This window comes from Anabrus simplex, chromosome 4 (assembly GCF_040414725.1).
Source record: "Anabrus simplex isolate iqAnaSimp1 chromosome 4, ASM4041472v1, whole genome shotgun sequence".
Lineage (NCBI taxonomy): Eukaryota > Metazoa > Arthropoda > Insecta > Orthoptera > Tettigoniidae > Anabrus > Anabrus simplex.
Window position 1 is genome coordinate 111,158,683 of NC_090268.1, and position 14,623 is coordinate 111,173,305.

The window sequence follows — 14,623 nt, forward strand, 5'->3', positions numbered from 1 at the left end:
TAAAGGACCCTAGAAGAACACGGACTTCAGAGAGGATCAACTCATATCGGTACCTACCTTGGAGGATGAGAGAGCTGAAGACATGGAGATCAGGACCCCTAGGTATAATTTAAGACCTAGAAAAAGAAAGGTCTAGGATAGGTATTGAAGGTTTTAGGGGGGAATAATTGTCGTAGGACAGCTATCCTAATCATGATAAAACCTTCAATAATCATATTTTGTATAATAGAAAAATATTATCACCGAACGTATATGAGTAGGTCCAGTGGAAAGGATTTGCTCTGAAGACTTGTAACATTGCAACAGACACTCAGACGTCCAATATGGCGGCAGAAACATCACCATTAGGTCTCTGATGTGAAACATGTATATTTTCTTTGTAGATTGTTTTTGAGGAGTGATTGTTTTCTTCTTCTGGCAGGAATGAAATAAGGTTAGAACTGTGGTGTTTTAAAAGAGAGTTTGACGAGACTAGGATAAGTTTCGTAGTGATAATAAAGTTGTTTAGAAATTCTAAACGAGTTCCCGTGTGATATTTTTATTTCGTAAAATAAAAAATGGCATATAGAGAACGATGTCAGGTCGAAACATGTCCAAGGTATTTTAAACTACTATATAACTTTCAAATAGACCATTTAATAGACGGCAGAAATGTATTGAATAAGTGGACCTAATATAATTGAATTCTTTTATAATTTCGTCTTATGATATACTATACAGTTTCCAGTCTCAGAAAACGGTAAAAGTATTCGAGTAAACACATAGTAAGGACACAGCTGATTACTTCACGCTCGAGGCGAACACATAGCGCACTTCTGCACAGAAGTGAATTTTGTTGAATGACATACAGCTCTGTCTGCTCTGTTTCTATCAAGCAGAAGTACTTACTAAAAATACCACTTGATGACAGGGGCATGCAGATAACAAGAACTGAATTTCATTACTCTGACTAGGCTCAGAGTCGAGAAAAAAAACAGCAGCGTATGACTGAAGTCACTCTCCCCGCCTGGTTGGTTAGTTCCTCAAGCGAATTAAGTTGCGATCCCCAGTAAACAGGTTAATAGAGGTATTAGGTGCAGAAATGCATTGCAAGTTAGATTGAGAAAGTTGAAGAGTAGGGAAAATTTGTTGAAGTGGCTGGAAAAACGATAAACTAAGTAATAAGACAATAGCTCCAGAATCTAAAAGAGCGATAGATGGAATATGATTAAGAGAATACAATAGCTTATGTGAAATTCGAAGAAGGAGAATAAGAAGAAGAACTTGTGGTCAGATTATAAGAAACAAATTTAGAGGGAGATTTCAGTACATCATCAAAATTAGCACATTGCATATAGTTGTCACTTTTGGTAAATTAACGGTAGAAGGCAGATTTACCCCTGAAGTTCGCCTTCTGACTATCGACGAGGTTGAGAGGCATTTCCCTGATCGGGAGTGTCACAGTTTTTCACAATATGTCCATTGCCTTTGCATCAAAAGCATATAATAGAAGATTTATTGAAATACAATTTTTTACAATTTGTTTTACGTCGCACCGACACATCTAGGTCTTGTGATACAAATTCTTATAATTAACAAAATAAATAATAATAAATAATAATTTATTGTATTGAATAGGTGGTAATTAACAAAATTATAAGAATTTGTATCACAAGTAGATCTTCAATACGGACAAAGAAGATGAAATTTATAACCTGCAACATCTAGGTCTTACGGCGACAATGGGATAGGAAAGGTTTAGGAGTAGGAAGTAAGCGGCCATGACCTTAATTAAGGTACAGCCCTAGCATTTGCTTGGTGTGAAGTCGGGAAAGCATGGAAAACCATCTTCAGGGCTGCCAACATTGGGCTTTGAACTCACTATCTCCCAGATGCAAGCTTACAGCTGCGCGCCCCTAACCGCATGGCCAACTCACCTGGTATTGGTAGACAAAGGAGGAACCATAGCTTTAGGTAGAATATTCACAGGAGATCAAATCGCTTGAGGAATCGGTGGAGAAATGGAAGTATTAGTACAATACGTCACCAGGAGAATGTACAATGTGAACTTGAGAGCTAAATTGTACAACTGAAGCATAGAGATGGGTGGAGCAGCCACATTAAACAACTGACGGAAAGAAGGAGTAGCAAAAAATTGAACAATAGAAATTAATTCCACTGTAGAATGGGCAATATTTAAGACATCACTATAAGTAGTGATAAAATCGAGATAGTCATGAGTAGGCTCATGAGGGAGTTGTTGACGTTACACAAACTCCAAACTTAGTTTATGGCGCACTTCTTATGATAGGAAGTAATTATGCATAGCTGTATGGAATTGAAACCAGTCAGGAAAATAGGTCATATTTTTTAACCCAAAATTTGTTAAGTATCCTGTAGTTTTAGAAGACAAGAGACCAATTAACTGAGGGAAGGTAGCTAAATTAACCTTTAAAATTTCCGAACGGAGAATGACCATACGGTTAGACTACGAGGGTCACTATTTTGTAACTGAGGTACCTGAAACAGAGATTGCTTAATAATCTGTATATTAAGAGTAGTAATTGCTGAGTTGTTGTGAACGCAAAGAGGTAAAAAATAAGGGTGAGGTTGCATAGGGTGAAGAGCATCTGGTAAGGTAGGTTTATAAACATTGTTGGACGTCAGAGTGTCAGTATAAGCTGGAGGTGAAGAATAACTAGAAAGTTCAGATTCAAATGATATCAAGTTAGCACATGGTGGATTTGGCAGTGAAATATTACGGTTAGGATTTGGTAAAGATAAACCACTATCCTCTAATATCAGAAAATTATCAGAGAAATGTAGCTTGAACCTGGCCATTGCATTTGGAATTATTGAATTGAAAATGGTTTGGATTCCACATAAAACTAGAAGTTCCATGGCTATGAACACAATATCAACAGTCTCATAAAACTACAAGCTTTCTTGCTTACTAAAGACACATCCTAAATTATGTTGACCTAAACATGCTATAGGGGCTGCCTGGCCAAGGCGGTAAAGGCGTGTTTGGTTCGCCCGGAAGTACGTGGGTTCGAATCCCCGTCAGGAAGTCATAAAATTTAAGAAATAAGATTTCCACTTCCGGAGGTGCATTTGACCCTGAGGTTCACTGAGCCTACACCAAAAATGAGTACGAGGTTAATTCCTAGGGGCAAAGGCGGCCGGGCGTCGAGTTAACCACTCTACCCCATCACGTGCCGAGGTTAACAATGGTGGAAGCCTTTACCTTGCACTCCTCCAAGGGCCTTCATGGCCTGTACAGAGGTGACTTTGTTTTTTTTAAACATACTATGTTGATGTTTCTTCATCAATTTATAATTACCACAGTGGTTAGATATATCTAACAGAAATTGATTCACTGCTGACTGGTTTGTGATTATAATTGAAATGAACACCTGTTTGAAATTATTATACTCAGAGATGTAAAAGTATTTGTGTGTGTTTTTTCCTATTTCATGTAAGGAAAAGTGATTAAATATGACTACATGAAGCTGTTCAGCCAAAGAAAAAGTCATTTTAGATGAACATTGTGTACAAATAGTTCTATAATGTGGAATTTATGCTTAGATGGAATATTCTTCGCCGGCCCCGTGGTGTAGGGGTAGCGTGCCTGCCTCTTACCCGGAGGCCCCGGGTTCGATTCCTGGCCAGATCAGGGATTTTTACCTGGACCTGAGGGCTGGTTCGAGGTCCACTCAGCCTACGTGATTAGAATTGAGGAGCTATCTGACGGTGAGATAGCGGCCCCGGTCTAGAAAGCCAAGAATACCGGCCGAGAGGATTCGTCGTGCTGACCACACGACACCTCGTAACCTGCAGGCCTACGGGCTGAGCAGCGGTCGCTTGGTAGGCCAAGGCCCTTCAAGGGCTGTAGTGCCATGGGGTTTGGTTTGGTTTTAGAATATTCTTCCGAAAGCCATTGACTGCTTTTCAGATTCTAATTGCAGAATTTATGCTCTCTCTTTACCACCACTTCATCAGTTGTTCAAAATGAGTGAGAAATACAAAAATGAGGACATCCTTACACTTTGAAAGTTCAATATGCATTTCTTGTACTTCTGCTTGTCCTAAAAAAAACATAAGCATTATTTTTAAGCGACTTACTTTCTGATCATAAGACACAGGATCTATACTTTAAAGTGGAATTCAAACTAAAGTAACTTGACTCCTAATTTGAGAATATTCTATACATGGAGTGAGATGTGAACTACAACTACTTTTACAAAAAGCTAATAATAATGTCTGAGCTATTGTGACCCCCCTCCTGAACATCTACATTTTGTCTACTTACTATATTAAAGAAAATGTTAAAGCTTTCATAATAATGATTATTTATGCATTTAATTTATTGCTGTGACCTAAAACATTTTATAAGAGATGATAGATTAAATTGTAAGCTATTTGGTACAATTCTTTTCTTGGCCTGGTTTTGTGTTGTACTTCAAAGCATTACCAGAATAGTTCATATCTCTTTGGTAAAATAGTGGAATAATAGACAAATATGCTCCACAACATATCTGAAGGTTTCTATATATGTAGTTCAGATTGGAAAACTATACAATAGACCAGATATTATTTCAAAAATCAAAAGTAACTGACCGCAATGGCTAGGCTGTGTGGAGAGAATGCTAGGGGATATGATGGTCAAGAAGGTTTTCAAGGTAAAGCTGGGAAGATGTCAATTTTTTTTTTCTATTGACTTTACATCGCACCGACGCAAATGGGTCTTATGGCGACGAAGCGATGGGAAGGGCTTGGGAGTGGAGGGAAGCGACAGTGGCCTTGATTGGGGTATGGCCCCAGCATTTGCCTGGTGTGAGGATGGGAAGCCACGGTGGGCCATCTTCAGGGCTGCCAATGGTGGGATTCGAACCCGCTGTCTCCTGAATGCGGGCTCGCGCCCCTGACCGCACAGCCAGCTCGCTCGGTAGATGTCAAATAAGAGGCAGGCCTAGAACCAGGTGGTTGGATAAGATGGAAGAGGACCTAAGGAGGATGAGAGTTATGTGATAGAGAAATAGAGCAAGAGATAGATAAGTCTGAGCTGAAGTTCTTTGCTAATGCTAAAAATTTGGTCTGTATCGAATGTATAATGCTACTACTTGCAAGTAAAGACTTCCACTATCCGTAACCTTGGTACTAAGTGGGATAGATGATATGCCTGGCTGCCTGTGTCCCCAGAAATTAAACTGGCACTGTTCTCATTTTTGATGTAGGCTGAGTGAACCATGGGCCATATGCCTCTTCATAAGTGGAAATATTTTTTGTAACTTGTTCGACTTCCTGGCAAGGAATTGAACTTGCATCCTTCCAGATGAACTAGTGTACCTTAACTATCTCGGCTAGGCAGTCACTGAACAGTACCTGACGTGTTTTATATCAAATGACAGATATTAGAGAAGACATCAGAATTTCCTACATTTTTATGTACAAAATCTTTTAACAAAATTAGTCCTTTTTGTTGGTTGAACTTAACCCTTAGCCCTTATTTTTCTGGGAACATGCCTGCCACTCTAGGTCCATTTCAGAGAGTTATCAGCAGTTGGTAGGAGCATACTTTATTGTCAATTCGAGCGGGTACAATCAAACAACCGAATTATAGCCAGAAAGACTCATTGTCAAGTATGCCCTGACATAGGATCTGTGCAAGTTCCGATGCTGGGGCTGCCCCGTCGTGTGAGTGTTAAGGGTGAATAATAATGATTTCTAGCAGCTGTCTGAAGTGGAAGTCATAAGACACTTTGCCTGGAGGTGGTGGTGATACAGTGCAAGTGTCAGTTGAATTGCTGTTTATTCTTTGTGTCATGTCTAGGTGAGTGGATGATGAAATAGTCGTCTAACCTACATAGTTCGCCCAGTAACTTCATGGTTTCAGCTAGTCTGTGACCGCCTCCATAGCGTAACAGTTAGTGTTAGTAGCTGCCGTCCTCGGGGGCCCGGGTTCGATTCCCGGTACTACCAGAAATTTAAGAATGGCAGGACGGCTGGTATGTGGATGAAATAGTACATGCAGCTCATCTCCATTGGGGGTGTGCCTGAAAAGAGCTGCACCACCTCGAGATGAGGACACGAGTTTACTTTACTTTATCAGAGAAACGTGCCATAATGGGATTAAGACAAATATTAATTGAAGATGAAGAAACAAAATATAGTGCTAGAAAACTGTAGTGTTGGTAATAAAAGATCAAAACTGTGTACTAGCATTTGTTGCCAAAGATATCAGATGAAAGAAAGGAATCGGAACGCTCTGCTACCAAACTGTGGTTCAGGTAGTAGTATTGGGGGTTGGCTCAGCTAATGGTTTGTGACGTAACATAAGATTCAAATGGGCAGAATTCAGATGTATATGATTAACTTGCTACCATATTTTAGAATAGTGAGAAAGTAAGCAAGAAGAAGAAGAAGAACCAATAAGCAGAGTTCAAGAAGCATGTAAAAACCCAATGGATTCAAAATTAGGATGTGAAAAGACTCGTAAACAAGATCAATAACAAGAATAAATAAATCACAAGCAACAAGTAAAAAGACTGATATACCAGTGTAGCAAGAAGAACCTAAATTAAGACTTGAGATAATTATAAAATATCAGTAACTTGAATTGGCTACAAAACAATGACTACAATAAAGATATTTGAGATAAAATAAGATACCCAAGTACAGTTACACTATATAAAGCACCTAGAAAGTAAAGAACCCTATACTGGGGAAGGTAAAGGGAGATCGCAGGCAGGAATGGGAAATGGGACCTCGCTGAGCAAAGTAAAAAGATGAAGTATTTAGAAAAAGTATCACCACATAAAGAAAAAGTTTGTAATGCACTGACGGAGAATATTGCACTTAATGTTCCGACAGTCGGAGATCGTGATGCTTCAGTTCCAAAACTAGTTATATGAACTAATCCAGCATAGCACTCGCACCAAATGCACAAAGTTACAAGAATATGGCTTGAATAGAGGCAAGAAGTGTCAGATCTAGAAAGGATGTGGCAAACTAGGTCCTCAACAAATAGTAAAATGTCCTTGCTCACCAAGTGTCTCCAAATAAAAAGTCCTGGGTGCGGGATGATAATAAGGCATGGTCAGCACGCAGCATGAAAAGATGTTGAACCCTCCACACACGCCACTGTCTAGACTGGGCTGAGGAAGGGACAGAAAGTCTCAATATTATATGGCATGTGTAAGGTTCTGGAGACATACGAAAATATTTGAGAAATTTGGCAAAAAATGACGTATTCGTGACGTGACGATGATGCAGTGAGTGAAGAGACGAAGCCATGTGGCATTCAGTAAAATGACAGGCAACGATGCGAGGTGTTGGTAGTATGGCGGCGATGCAGAAGTCGACGACAGAGGTAAATGAAGTAGCATGTAGACTTTTGGGGACGATAGCGTTGCGTGGTTAAAATATTTGGGAGTTTACACAGAGCTGACAGTAGATAAAAAGAATCCGATGTATAGGTCTAAGTTGCTCCTCATCTCCTCAGTCGATCAGTACTTTAACACAAGCTCAGTTAGCCTATATTTTGTCACCTGTTTGGTTAATTAAGCAATATTATGGTACAACTGCGACAGTCAAGAATGCCATGTGGTTAGTCGATGAACCGCTCCAGGGTAACAGCTCTGTGCATTAACCACTGCTACGGGACTACGGGATACGTGCTGCCATCTTTGCGATTTGGAAAGAAATTTTAGAGAAGGCTATGGAAGTGGGTCAGCGGTTTGTAATCCACTACCTGTTGATAAACTTAACCATAATAGGTATTTGATTTAATCCTATACTGACTTGTCTAAAGCTATTAAAATCTATTTAAAATAGTATTGGACTAAACTGATGAAGGGAATGTACTATGTTCCTGAAACATGTATGAGTAAACCATTTTTAATTATAAAAAGGATATTGCCAAGGTGGACCAAACACATATTATTTTAAATAGTTTTTAATATCCACTTCCTCTGCGATATGAAGCAGCCATCGGATGCATTTTGAGAAGGCAGTGCCGTGATCACAAAGCATACTGTGATTATATTCACCATACTGGCAGCATTGCCCCTTCAAGCTCTAGCTATGCAATATGCCGAAGTTTGTAGTTCAAAACGGGCCTGTGATCGGCTGGTGTGGCGCATGATTCAAATGGAAATGGAAGTGAATCGGCAGTTACAACTATGTAAATACATTCTCAATGTACAGAAATCTTGTTCTCATTATGCAATGTCGTGTAAATTTCAAGAGTTTTGGGACTAGCAGGGTGTTCACGTGCTCGTGTAATCCTTAAGATGAGATGCCCATGTTTGGGGGAATGTTACAGATTATATAAAGTCATATGCTTAACCATTACCCTCAATTAAAACTATATACAGGGTTATTACAAATGATTTGAGTGATTCCAAAGCTCTACAATAACTTTATTATTTGACATATTGTCACAAGGCTTTGCACACACATAGAAAAACTCCTTTTTTTTTTTTTTGACATTTACAAATGTTCGATATGTGCCCCTTTAGTGATTCTGCAGATATCAAGCCTATAATCAAGTTCGTCCCACACTCGCATGTCCCTATCAATGGATTCGAAAACACTGTTGATGCGAGCTCACAGTTCTGGCAGGTTTGTTGGGTGAGGAGGTGTAAACACTGAGTCTTTCACGTAACCCCACACAAAGAAATTGCATGGGGTTAGGTTAGGAGAGCATGGAGGCCATGACAAGAATTGCTGTTTATCAGCTCCACCACGACCAATCCATCGGTTTGGCAATCTCCTGTTTAAGAATTGACGAACATCACCATGGAAGTGGGGTGGAACACCATCCTGTTGGAACATGAAGTCCGCTCTGTCCTTCAGTTGCGGCATGAACCAATTTTCCAGCATATCCACATAGATGTGTCCTGTAACGGACTTTTCGCAGAAGAAAAATGGATGTACAATATTATAGGTTAGGATCCACCTTTCAATACTCCGTAATAAGATGGTAAAAAGTAGTTACAACCTGTTTAATGGGACCGGTTTCAACACATTTTAAGTGTCATCATCAGCCAATTTGCGAAGATCTTAAAACAACTAGCACATTGAATACAGGCTAGTTGTTTTAAGATCTTCGCAAATTGGCTGATGATGACACTTAAAATGTGTTGAAACCGGTCCCATTAAACAGGTTGTAACTACTTTTTACCATCTTATTACGGAGTATTGAAAGGTGGATCCTAACCTATAATATTGTACATCTTATTTCTCTATTCAATACGGAACAATAATGAAGTTTTTAACTTTAAATGAAGAAAAATGGGCCGTACACTTTAAACCGCAAGACTGCACAAAACACATTAACTTCAGGTGAATTTTGAATGTGCTGCTCGATAGCATGAGGATTCTCTACCCCCCCCCCCAGATTCGCACATTGTGTCTGTTCACTGCACCATTAACAAAAAATGTTGCTTCATTACTGAAGACAAGTTTCGTATTAAACTCATCCACTTCCATACACTGTTGCAACTGCGCCGAAAATTTAAGGCATTTGACTTTGTCGTCAGGAGTCAGGGCTTGTAGCAATTGTAAGCGGTAAGGCTCCTGCCTTAGTCGTTTCTGTAAGATTTTCCAAACGGTCGGCTGTGGTATGTTCAGCTCTCTGCTTGCTCTCTCCATCGACTTCTGTGGGCTACATAAAATCAGCTTCATGGTCCGTATCGCACTTCAGTAGATTCACAATTACTTTCCACCTAGTCGATACAATGATTGCTTAAGGCATGATTATGTTAATTTTGAGGACACTTCCTCTTAAGCATTACTTTGTCAGTTTATATATTTTTCATCTAAACAGTGTTATGTGGCTGAAGATGTTGATAATATACAAAACATGTGCCACTTTTAACCATTAAATTGCCTTAAGCAATCATTGTATCGACTAGGTGGAAAATAATAAATACGTAATTGTGAATTCTGTGGGCTACGCGTGAAACTTGCTCGCACGCGATCAACTGTTTCATTACATTTCATTTCTTCAGTCACTGCAGGCCGACCTGTTGATTTCCCCTTACAGAGGCATCCTGAAGCTTTAAACTGCACATACCATCGCCGAATAGAGTTAGCAGTTGGTGGATCTTTGTGGTACTCCGTCCTGAAATGTCGTTGCACTGTAATGACAGACTGATGCGAGTGCATTTCAAGCACAACAAACGCTTTCTCGGCTCCTGTCGCCATCTTGTCTCACTGCTCACTGCTGCTGCGCTCTTGTGGCAGAAACTTTTTGAGTTTTTCTACATGACTGTTGAGTTTTGTGACTATATGTCAATTCACGGAGCTACAGTGAATTTATGAAATCGCTTCAATCATTTGTAATAACCCTGTATATCAAAGATCTCCTGAGCTGAAGTAGTACAATTTAGTTGGCAAGCATGACAGAGATTTTAAATACGTATAAATTTAAACATAATGCTAAAATAAATGCACAAAGTACATAGTTGAGTGTTATTTAAATTTGAGATCGAATAGTCTTGAATTACAGCTTCCGTTACAGTACATGTAAACAAGCTTTGACTGAAAGTATGTGTAAATTTGTAAATTTTATTTGACATTGTAGATTTTTTTAATGCTTATGTATATTGACTCTGCTTGCTATGGTATGAAAATTTCATTCCAGTAAACAGTGGATTTGTTTTTTATTTGAAGTATTAAAGTCCAATTTCATTTGCTAGTTGTTTTACATTGCACTGACAGATTGAAGGTTTTCAGTGATACAAGGATGGGAAAGGGATGGGTAACCAGAGGAAACCATCTTCAGGCTGCTGACGGTGAGATTCGAACCCACCATCTACCAAATGCAAGCTTACAGCTACTTGGCCCTAACTACATGGCCAACCCACTCGATTTTGATTTTATGTATCCCAGTAGTGTTCACTCAGTCACCAAACTCAAGACCATTCTCTGAAATAACAGACTGTGCTGGAATCACCCTTTATGGTTGGGAGCAGTAGAATACATCCGTCGTAATCCTTGCTGTCATGAAAGTGGGCCCAGGGGCTTTCCACTTAGAAGCATAGGTTGACGACCATGGGACCCTAGCTGACCTGGAACTATTTCCACTTATGCCACTCTCCCATTAGTTTTGTGAGGCCTAGGAAGTCTCACATTTTAATGTCCTTTGTGGCCCTTGCTATTATACTGCTGATACCTTGAATTATTTAAATTTTCTTCCAAATTTCCCTCTGATTAGTGAGGTTGCCCAGTTGTACTTTCTCTTAATACAATATTCATCACCACCACTACCAAATACTGGAAACAGTTGATGACCTGTGAATTTCTTTCTTCAGGCCTACATTAACTTTCTTTTTAAAAAATTATGTATAGTCGCTACCAAATAAATTGGTAGGCATGCTCTTGTTTTTAGAAACAAGCTTTTATTGTGTAAAAGTAGGATTAGAATGGAAAGTTTGCTAGATTCTCTATAAAGCATTTTTTATTCTCTATAATGCATGTTTTCTTTTCCTCTTGAGCAGAATGTATTTGAATTTTGGATTTGGTTTTTCAGAGGAATAGCCTATTTGCGGTCATCCCCTGAGCATCCTGTGTTGGGTCATCACCAGGAAGCTGTTTCGGGACATTTGAAATGAGGCAGTATTAGTCAAGATTGGACTCAGGTATTGTAAACAATTATTATTTTTTTCTCCTCACATATGTGTTCCAAAATTCATATGACTGCCAATTATGTTTGCCATCATGTTATCCTTAGATGACTTTTTCACTAAATTCACTCTTCTAGTAAATTCCTTACTTCCATAACCATTCCTAACCTTTCCAACTTGCATCTCCTCCTCCTTAATATCTTCATTTCTCTGGCATATTATAGTGGGTCTTCACCATTTCTTACTACATTTTCTCTATTACCGGGCTGAATGGCTCACATGGTTCAGGCACTGGCCTTCTGACCCCAACTTGGCAGGTTTGATCCCGGCTCAGTAAGGCTGCTCAAATACATCAGGCTTGTGTTGGTAAAAGAACTGGCAAGTAAAAGAACTTCTTTGGGACAAAATTCTGACACTTTGGCATCTCTAAAATCAGTCAGGAGTTATTAATGGGATGTAAAACTGATAATATTGGATTATTGTTAATTTCTCTATAGATCTCATCTGGTTTTATCATCACCACATCTAGAATATTCTTCTCTCTAGTTGGTTGCATCCCTTTCTGATTCAGCTGTCCTCCCCAGATTAACTTCAGGTCTGAAGCACATTTGTATGCTCGCAAGTTCTCTTGGTAGCTTCCCATCAGTCAGAAATGTTGCCGTAGTCTGTATAGGAGCAACAAAGATCTAAGCTCAGGTAAATACATCGTAGGATTGCTGCTAGATGACGTCAATTCCTAAAAGGTAGGACATTTACCTTGTTTTGATGAGATCATCTGTTACTTTGAAGTACAGTAAAACCTCGTTAAGATGTTTCAGCAGGGGACAACAAAAATGAACATGTTAAGCGAGAAAACATACTACTGAATATACAAAAAATAAACCTATCCAACAGGGATATGAAAACACTAGATACAATTTTTTCCGACATGAAGGTATTGCACGTTGTGTATCCACGGGTACAGTGAAAACTATAACATTTCTAAAGATGAGAGGAAAGTATTAAACGATGTGAAAAACACCAAACAACAAATATGAAAACAAAAATATACAAGTATTATTGCAGATTGCACTCTTTCTAAAACAAATGTTAGTAGAAGCCTTTTATTTCGGAACAGTGGGTTATTAAACATATTTTCTAGTCACACTCTTAGACAGTGAATTGGAGGTTACACTCCACTATAAGTGACCGGGAGGAATCAGGAGGAATGACTTTGACCGCCATTTTGAAACACTTCGACCAAGTTGAATGTTGGAGTCAAAACTCAAAGGCGAGTTCAACATTCGCGACCTGTGCGCACTTTAAAGATGTGGATGCCAGACCATTTTCTGAAAGATTTTAATTTTGTCTTCATTGGTAAGTTATTTCACGACTATTTCCATATCTATAACTAGGCTATCACAAGACAAATATGCATCACGCTAGTCAGTTTCAAACGATTATGTTCCTAATCCAAATATGGATTACCGTATCACGCGACTAAACTTCACTGTACCACTCAGCACAAAATAAATTTCTAATCCTGAATGGAATGCAAAATACAAGCACAAACAGGCTCACTTTTTCCATAATCACACAACTGTGGAAACGGCTCTTACCCGAGTTGTAAATCACATTTCTTTCACGAGGGATAACAAATAACATATTCAGGGCTAGGAAAAATGTGATCGTATTTCTAGTAAGCAGTAATAGCGAAAATTCGTCATGCAATAGGTATGTTTATATGCTCCTAATCCAGATATAGACTACTGTATCATGTGACAAATATTCACTACACTGTACTAGAAAATAAATTTCTAACTTCTGAATGGAATGCGAAATGGAAGCTCAAATAGACTCACTGTGTTATTCAACAATTTTGCTGCTAACCAGCAAGCAAACCTGAGGCTAATGGCTTGCTCCTCGAACGTGCAACTCACCCTTTGAAGTTCAGGAATTTAAGGCTTTTTTCCGTAATCACGCAACTGTGGTGATGGATCTTACCCGAGTTGGAAATCGCATTTGTTTCACAATGGATGACCAATATAATTTTCAGGGCTAGGAAAAATGTTATCATACTAAGCAGTAGTAGTGAAAATTCATTTTTATATACGGTAGATTTAATACGATGAGATTCGGGACTTCGAATTTACAAGGTGCTAAGTGGGAAAACGGGTTAATGAGGAACACACTAATGATGTTTCACTGTAATCTATTGTATCCTGGGACCTGTTTTACTATGAACATATCTCTAGGCTCAAAAAGGTCCCGGTAGAAACTTTATTCATTGAAATGAATAACTCCTTTCAAAAATTTCTGCATTAGTTTAATGTATCCACAAAGATGCACACAAAATGCTGACAGTTGGTACAGTTATTCATTCACATCTATTTACAAACTAAACACACATAACCTTAATCACTGTATCACAAATAAAACACTTCACTCCGAGAACATCAACAGCCGCCATTTTAACAATTGCGTATCATAGCACATAGACATTACAACCTTGAAACACAATTGAAACAGATGACTGCTTAAAAGCATGTCACCACGTGGTCACAAGTATAACCTGTTAACTCATAACTCTACTGAACAATAACTCGTCATTAACATCAAGACCACCTCCTTATATACGTGCCTGGCCAGGCTTCTAGAAAGATACACTACTAAAATACCTTCTCGAAAATTCTAGAGTGCCTAACAACATGATTGTAATGTACAGAATATTCTACGATCATCTAGTGCCATTCTAGAAGTTACAGTGTGTTTCACAATTCTGTAGCGGATTACACATCATATTTACAGGTAAAAATAAATTGTATAATGTTAATTTACAGGTATTTACATGAACTGAACTCATGTAAATATTTATGTACAGCACATGTTTCATGACATAACCTCACAAACAACGCAGTTGTATCGTATGTACATATGATGTAATAATACCGTAATAATGGTAATAATAATAATAATAATAATAATAATAATAATAATAAATGGATGTAAACACTTCGTAGCTATACATTACA

At 38.6% G+C, this 14,623-nt stretch overlaps 1 long non-coding RNA gene across 2 annotated transcripts in view; it reads left to right on the plus strand.

Moving 5' to 3' along the window:
• LOC136872457 (uncharacterized) overlaps positions 1-14,623 on the plus strand; it is a 118,404-nt gene that overhangs the window by 60,739 nt on the left and 43,042 nt on the right. For both annotated transcript variants that reach the window (XR_010859907.2, XR_010859908.2), the window contains exon 4: positions 11,519-11,627. This is a non-coding gene — a long non-coding RNA (uncharacterized lncRNA). The remainder of the gene's footprint in view (positions 1-11,518; positions 11,628-14,623) is intronic.